Raw genomic sequence first — 9,093 nt, 5'->3', positions numbered from 1 at the left:
AAGGTGCATGTGGTGAGATTGTTTATTACTATTTTTATTTATTTTTTTCACTGTAAAACCTATTAACATAGGCATGCACATTTTATTTTCTTAAGTCACCTTTAGTTAGAACAAATGATGTTTAGAAGTGAATTCTGTGGCTTCATACAAAGAGGAAAATGTTCCTAATGTGCAAGAGGTTCTACTGTACATACAGTTGCCAAAATCATTGGATGCCTTTCTCTGCCCTAGTGCTCACAGTCTGCCAATTTAGTTTTATTGCAAATGTGATTCACAAAATGTGTACTGTAGATGTGCTCAGCAGTGTCTGATAATAAAACTGCACAATAGCATGGGGGATCGTGGGTATTATCTGGGGTGGATTATAGTAATTGTGCTTCTAAGAATCAGTGTTGTAAAGAGACTTGTGGAATGAGTATTGCTGTTCTTGTACAGGATCATCAGTGCATCTGTCACTGTATGGAGATGCTTTATTGCTTAAACTGTATAAATACTATATGCAGTGGACTTCATAATTTTGAGACCACACTAACAATCTGGGATTTAACCTATGATTTATGAAATTCATCTTAACTTTACATTGTAATGGCAATACAGTATAATTTGTGGAAAAAACAATAATAACAAAAATAGAAAATTGCAAAATGGAAGACTTTTCATATGGTCTCATGGACCTCATTTTCATTTGGACCTCACTGGATGCAAATATATATATACACTACAGTTTTAAAGTTTGGGCTTAGTAATAATTTATATTAATAGTTTTATTCAGCAAGGACACATTAAATTGGTCAAAAGTGATCTTTTGTAAAGTTAAATTATAATCTGAATTTAAGAATCCTGAAAAAAATTGTACAATCGTTTTGAAAGAAAATAATAAGCAGCATAACTGTTTTAAACATTTAAAAAAATATTGTTGTCACATCCTTGGACTTTTGTGTTATGTTTTCATTCCCTATGTGCTCCATTACCTAGTTTTCCTCAGTTGCCCTAATTAGTGCATTCTGTTCTCCTGTCCTTGTTAATCATATTGTTTGCTAATTTGTTTGCCTGTCTTTATAAGCCTCCAGTTTCTGTCTACTCATCGTCCGGTATTGTGAATGTTGCCATTACCTGTGTCTCCTGCCTGTCTCCTGTTATTAACCTTTCTGTGGATTTTTGGTGGAAAAGACTTTTTGAGTGGATCTTCATCTTTGTGCATGTGTTTAGACCATGTGACCGGACAGAATACCAGACGGATACGGATACGTTTTTTTTTTTTTTTTTATCATTCCCTTCCCATGGCTATCCCTGCTGTTACACTCTTCTGCCTGGAGCAAGGGGATTAATCCCTCTAAGACCACACGAGGGACTTCATACATCTGGTTAATCTCACCACCTTCCCGGACTGCTCAGCCTCAGCTAGCGGTTCAATGCTAGCCTACCCATTGATGTTCCTCAAGGGAGTTTCTCGCCTACAAGACGACCACTGGCACGGCACCAACTTACCTAAACTCACTGGTTAAATCTTATATGCCCTCCAGAAGTTTGCGCTCTGCAAGTGAACGACGCCTTGTGGTGCCATCCCAAAGAAGTTCAAAATCACTCTCACGGACCTTTTCCTGGACTGTGCCCAGCTGGTGGAATGACCTCCCAATCTCAATTAGTACAGCTGAGTCTTTACTCATTTTCAAGAAACATCTAAAGACTCATCTTTTTCGCCTGCACTTAACCAACTAACACTAGCACTTTTCATTTTCTTGTCTTTTCATTTATATATAAAAAAAAACAAAAAAAAACTGGCTATGTGTTCTATACTAGACTAATTGAGACTTGTCATGGCACTTGTATACTGTAGTTGTTCTCTTGTTGACCTGACTGCTTCTATTGTTCTCATTTGTAAGTCGCTTTGGATAAAAGCGTCTGCTAAATGATTAAATGTAAATGTTTCGCCTCTTTTATTGGAGTGGGTGCTGGAGAGGAATGGACAGTATTTCTCCATCTGCCCTGCTGAGGAAGATATCTCCAGCCCCACTCCCGAACCAGAGACCAGCCAGCCTTCACCGCAGCTTTGCACAGAGCACAACCCAGAGCCCACTGCAACCGCTGAGCCCGAGCCTGCCTGCAATCAAAGAACCTGGGACAACAGGAGCAACAGAGCGGAACATCGCCCCGGAGCCTGAGCCCGATGACGCAACTGACCAGGTGTGCGAGCCGACTTTACTGTCCATTCTGGAGGGGGTTCTCATGGAGATTGGGGTCTTGGAGGGAAGCCCCCATCACACTCTCAACGCTAAAACTGGTCACTGGACAATATTATGAGGAATTAATGGTTTTACTAAAGAGGATCTAATTGACTGGGTTGGGGAGGTAATTCCCTCTGTTTCTGAATCTCCTGAACCTCTGCTGGTTCTGTCCAGCTCTTCTAAGTCTCCTGGATCTCAGCTGGTTCCATCCAACTCTCCTACGTCTCCTGGATCACTATTGGTTCTGCCCAGTTCAGCTCCTGAGCTCCCTGTTAATCTCGAGTTCCCACCCAGCCTCCCTCTACCGCCTACTCTACTAGCAAGTTTCTCAGCCTTATCTCCACTGGTTCCTTCCAGTCCCTAAGCTCACCCTCAGTCAGCGCCATTTGGGCACTCTGATCCGCTTTGGGACTTCCAGTCTCCAGCACCATCTAGGCGTGAGGATCCCTGTTTTCGCCTCCAGCCTTCAGGTCCTGAACTCCACCTTAGTCCTTCGTTCAGCCAGCTCCACCTTGGTCAGTCGTCAACCACCTGCTGCCTTGGGACTCCACTCCTCTGGTTTTGCCTCATCACTCCGTCCTTCTGGCTCTGTCAGGCTCCTCCTTCCCTTCGGCCTCTGTCGCTCCGGCTCCACCGCAGTCTTCCGGAACCCCCGTCTCCGCCTTGGTCACCTGATCCATCAGCTCCCTCTTGGCCCTCCGGATCCTCTGTGTCACTCTGTCTCTCAGCCTGCTCGGCTCCACCTGGGTCTACATCTCAAGTTGCTCGTCTCCATCACTCGTCCCCAGGGTGTCTTCTGCCATTGCTCCACCATAGCTCCTCCCTCTCTCGACTCTGCTCTGGGGGTCTCCACCTGGTTCCTCCTGTCTCCATTCTGGCTACTCTTTCCATCTCCACCTTGTACTCTGTTTGTCATCCTCCTCCCAGGTGTCCATCTTCCGCCTGAACCTCCACCAGTATTGTCTGCCTAACTTCCTGCCAGACCTTTGCCATCCCCTGTCACCATTCCACATCCACTCCTTTGTCCTCCTCCCACGTCCCCCTCCGTCCTGCCCTCTGTTCCTGGGGTGTGAGGTAGCACCTTCTGGGAGGGGAGCAAATGGTCACATTCTTGGACTTTTGTGTTGTGTTTTCATTCCCCATGTGCTCCGTGACCTAAGTTTTCTCAGTTGCCCTGATTATTGCATTATGTTCTCCTGTCCTTGTTAATCATATTGTTTGCTCATTTGTTTGCCTGTCTTTATAAGCCTTTAGTTTCTGTCTTCTCATCATCCGGTATAGTGAATGTTACCCCTATGTGTGTCTCCTTCCTGTGTCCTGTTATTCACCTTTCTGTAGATTTATTAAAGACTTTTTGAGTGGATCTTTTATGTTTGTGCGTATGCTTAGACCACATTACATGACAATTGTAATAGCATATTAAAATGATTTCTGAAGAAGGGTCATATGGCACTGAAAATTCAGCTTTGCTATCACAGGAATTAATTACTTTTTATATAGTTCAATAGAAAATTGTTCTTTTAAATTACTATTACTGTTTTTACTCCATTTTGAACTAATAAATGTAGCCTTTCTGAGAACAAGAGCCTTAAAAAACAAAAAAAAAAAACTTTTGAATGGTACTGTATTATTATAAGTTATTCATAATAAATGTACATTTCACAAGAAAGGATTTTAATATGCAACCACAGACCAAGTGAGAAAAAAAAATAGATTTGTTTGTCTTATATTGCAGAAAAACTACTGAATATTAAACAATTTTAGTAGGATTGCCATAATGCAGTCAATGGAAACAGCCCGGCTGAAATGTTCAGCATGTTTATGTCAGTTTGAGCTGAACACTGATTAATATCTATGAGTCATAAGAGACACCATGTATAAACAAGCACATGTATAAATCAGAATCAGAATGCCCCACTATATCTGTATGATATTCTGTATGTACTCATCAGATAAATAGTTCCCAAATTGAAAATTCTGTCATTATTTGCTCACCTTCATATCATTTCAAACCTATATGCAATGGCTGTACATAGTGACCAGGAGCTTGAAAAACCGCAAAATAAATTAGAGAGTGAGTGAAAATTGGCAGAACTTTAATTATGGGTGAACTGTTCCTTTAAAGTAGTCTCATTTACCAGTGGGAATGAATATAGCATTTACGTACAAGCAGATATACCAGCAATCATGCAGTTCGCCCTGACACATGATGCTCCAACCCTCCATTAGACAACTGTCTCATTCTGCCCTATAAACACAGATGTCAAAGCCCAGAACGAGAACACAACATAAAGTGACAGAGGAAATGAGGGCAGTTTGTGTTCTGTTCAGCATCACTAGGCAGGATATTCAAATCAAGAAGTCTTCATAAAACCTTGAGTTGTGAAGAAGGATGTTCTGATAGCTAGAACAAATCTGTCAGAAAAAGATCTCCAGAACGAGTTCTGCAAGATTTAAACAGTCAGCTGGTATTTATTGTTTTGAAGTGGTTTTATTTGAGTACAAAAGATTCCGCAGTGGGAATATGCTTCATGCTGTTCTGTTTAACCAGGGCTGATGACTCCTCCATGTCTCATGTGGAAAGTGGGTGTCCACACTCTCAGCGGCACACAAAAATAGACTAAAATGATCGTAAAAAGTACTGAGCGGAAGTAACCACGGAAACAAAGCACAGTGAGGTGGAGCGGGGCCACATTGAAGGGCAGGTTGAGCTTATAGCCATTGATAATACTTGCAGTCGTTGTTCCCGATTTAAATGTCAAATCATCAGTTAATGAGAATTGGTTAATGAGTTGAGGTTTACAAGTGATATTAATTCGCTGTACCTTCTGTGCTAGATTATAGGCATCAGATGAATAGTGTAAAGTGTGCACTGCTGCATTACAGAGTACTGAATTGAACTGTGAGAATGAGTTTTAAACTCCAAAGGAGGGTAATTAGCTGCAAATTTGACAATCAGTGACTGGCCAAAAATGATGAAAATTGATGACTCATCCAGCACTACACAGTTTGTTGTCCAATCAAATGCCCTCTGTAAGAATGCCTTATACCACCTGCCACCCGCCACCAACTAGCAATAGCAAATTGTGGCTGACAGCTATGGCATAAATTAAACATAATGCCTGTATGGGTTTGACGCTGCAATGAATTGGGAAATAGCAACAGATATTTTCTTGTTTATTGTGATGTATAAATGAATTATTGAATAAACTAACTGAAAAAAAATGTAGTGGTTGTTGATTGGATGGAGGCAGATCTGAATGTGAGCTTGTAGTCGATTGAGCAGACACTAACTCAAACTCAATGTCATATACTGTAGATGGATGGATGAATGAATGGATGGATGGATGGATAGATAGATAAGGTGTTGCTTGCAAAAACTACTCAAAGAAGATGAAAAATGGCAATTAAAACAACAACGACAACAGCAGACACGAGACAAGGTCAGAAGATTCATACATTTGCACAAAATATAAAGTGAGTACAAAGAGGACAAAAGAGTAGTGCCAGATGTGTATGTACTGACTTTATAAGGCTAGAACAATAAACTGTGCCCAAGATATAATGCAAACATATATCTGGCCTACACCACTGAAATAACCTCTAATGTAGCCATATTGCAGCAATATTACAGTTTTTCTCAGTCACTTTGGTGCATTTCTCAAATCAGAAATGAAATTCTCAAAAACTACTTGTACTACCTCCACATCATCTAGTTATTTATACACATCATAAAACCAGTTTCTCATTCTTTTGAACAAGTTGCGATTGCTTTTGTACATTCATGCAATTGATTACGCACATTTATCAATGGTTTCCTAAATTAAAAGTTGCTAATGTCATGTCAAAATGTATTATATACTTTTCTGTGCAAATAGTCTTACCCCTCAAAACATCTAGTCTTTAGTTCATCGTATAAGTCATTAAATGCAAAATGGTTAATCTAGTTGTCATAAACTGCCAAGCGCATTTTTTATTTATTTATTTTACACATTATTATTAGACTTTTTGTCAATTTGGCATGAATTGTGCAAGTGTATCTTTACTAATGAAGAGAATGTAGATGATAAACCATTGATCAACCATTTCTCTGAAATAGCTCAAAGGTTCATCTCATGAATCTTCAGTTGGAAAGCATACTGTATAGACAGAGGACAACACAAGAGTTACAAATTCTGACAATGGACTTATTTTCATCTTTGTGCCCATATTTCATGTTGCTTTTCTATATCACAATGACATTGTAAAGGTTATTATTTGGCCAGACCACTAGTAAAAGTGTAACTGGGAATTCAATCCAGTCTCTTTCAGTCAATACCCCACATACACTGACATGTTCATTGACACAGATATTTATTTTTGAGAGATGAACTAAGGATTTTGAGCAAGAAACTGGCTTTTGCAGGTAATCCACTGTGTTTTGCTATTTGGACAAGTTGTTTTGAGAAATGCACTTACTGTTTTGCAAATCTCAAGGATGATTCGAGAAATGTACCAAAGCGACTGAGAAAAACTGTATATAAGAGCAAACCACAAAGACTTATTCAATTAGGATGTGTTGTTTGATCAACATCCTTCCAAGTTTTCAGAGTCTTGTTCTCAATCCATGTGAGTGCACTTACATATGCTGATTAAAGATTAGGTGTATAATATATTAGTTTACAAAGGATAACCTTGACATATTTTTATCCTGACACAGATCAGACCTATTGATAGAGCACAACCATATAAAATCCATCCACAGGCTTATTCACACCACAGTGTCAGAATGACTTACAGTGTCAACTCACTCCTCTCAGAGCTTTTGTGATTTGGTTCCATTTAATGTAAGATGAAAAACCTTTTCGTCTTACTCGTCTTGTTTCCCTCTCTTTTTCCCTCCCCTGTGGTTGTCCTGCAGTGCAGTAAATGTACCAAATAGTAAAATTATGGCTCTGAATGATGTTCCTATACTGTGGATATGTTCTAAATAGAATACTAGCTTACTATTTTCTGTGTGGTATGCATTGTGCATCTACTATTAAAAAAAAAAAATTGTGAGGGAAACTTTTTTTTAGTAAGGAAAATATCATGTGGAGCTGCTTTGCAATGATGTGTAACATGAAAAAGTTATCTACATATACAGACGAATTGAATCTCAGCAAGATTTATTAGTGGTCACGTGGTACAACTTGGAGCTGTCAGAAAATTCTGAGCTTTAATTACAAGTTCTGTGAGGCTGTGAATGATTTTTTGCAAGTTGGAATGTAATTATGTTAAGAGTATTTACGCATATTTATCATTCAAATATTCTATATATATAGAATATTTATATATAGTATACATACTGTTTCACATCACGTACACGGTACAGTATATTCTGTAAAAATGGTAAATATAGAAAGCTAGCCCATACTATCAAGCCCATGCTATCATTTACATTAGTGTTAGCATACATGTTAATCATGGTAGCAATTACAAAAAGCCTGGTAATTCTTTGTTAGGTTTAGATACTTTTGTCTCCTTTTTTCACCATAGTATTGAATTATTATATCAGAACAACCTGCTTCTCAATGCACACTTGAGACTTCCTTTCTGTCCTTTTGTTCTGCTTCACACCGGATAAAATGTGGCTGACATGACAATAAGAGACAAATAATGTTTCTATCTATCTATCTATCTATCTATCTATCTATCTATCTATCTATCTATCTATCTATCTATCTATCTATCTATCTATCTATCTATCTATCTATCTATCTATCTATCTATCTATCTATCATCTATCTATCTATCTATCTATCTATCATAAACACATGTCAGAATGAAGCATTTGCATCAAATGGGAAACACTTCTTTCATAATAATAAATGTATGGTTTTACCATGTAAACACTGCTGTTCTAAATCTAAAGCTCTTTGGTCTTTCATAGGCTTAGATCTACATTTCAATAAAATGTTCTACAGTGAAAGTAATCTGCTGAGAGGGGGTAACAAGTACACCGGAAACGCCAATGCAGTGTAGAAACAGAAAATATTTATAAGGCCAAACATTACTGTTGTATACATTAGCATACAACAAAACTATAAACATGTAAACCAAAAGTATATTCTTTACAGTAGAATACAGTAAATTGTGTGGGGGGTCCTGGTCCATGAATTGGCTGGGGGGTGGGGGGGGGGGCAGTCCCCAGTGCTAAGCTTCATCTCTTCTCCGAGCTGGGTCTGGCCACAATACTTCGTCCACATCACAACATATGTTTTCTCTTGCCAAACATAGAGGGAAGTATCTCCTAGCATGGTGTATGTTTGTGTGTAATGTGAGGAGTGTGTCTTTGTGATCTGGTGAATAAGTGTAGCATTTTGATTTTGATCAGGCAATAGGCACCAGTCCTCTGGGATCCACTGCAAACTCTCTCTCTCTCTTTTTAGACGTCAGTGCATAGCTGAGCACATTAATCAAAGACGATGAAGAGCTACCAAAGTTACAGTTTTTCTCGATTGTTTACACACATTTTCTGAAAGCATGCCTCATATTCTCAAAACTCTACACACAAATCCAAAAACACACACACAATGGGCAAAACCCCTCAATGCTCCTGCAAAATGAAACTTTACATTCAAAACAATGTTATTTCTTCTTAAAATGGTATTTTGTTTTCAAATGACACACACAAACCATCATATGAATAGACATTTATAAGAACCATTTGAACACTGATGTGCTCAGTGTAAAACACTATGATGAATGGAAAACACTTATTCTCCATTCATCATAATCTGTGTTACACTTACTACAGACAGTACATACATAAGTGTGTTGTAAAATATTTGAGAATATTGTTTTTACAGAACACACAAATACACGGTAACAAATATATTTAATTTTT

Source organism: Carassius carassius, chromosome 22, assembly GCF_963082965.1.
Source record: "Carassius carassius chromosome 22, fCarCar2.1, whole genome shotgun sequence".
NCBI classification, from domain to species: Eukaryota; Metazoa; Chordata; class Actinopteri; order Cypriniformes; family Cyprinidae; genus Carassius; species Carassius carassius.
Note: the sequence above shows the minus strand (reverse complement) of the source record.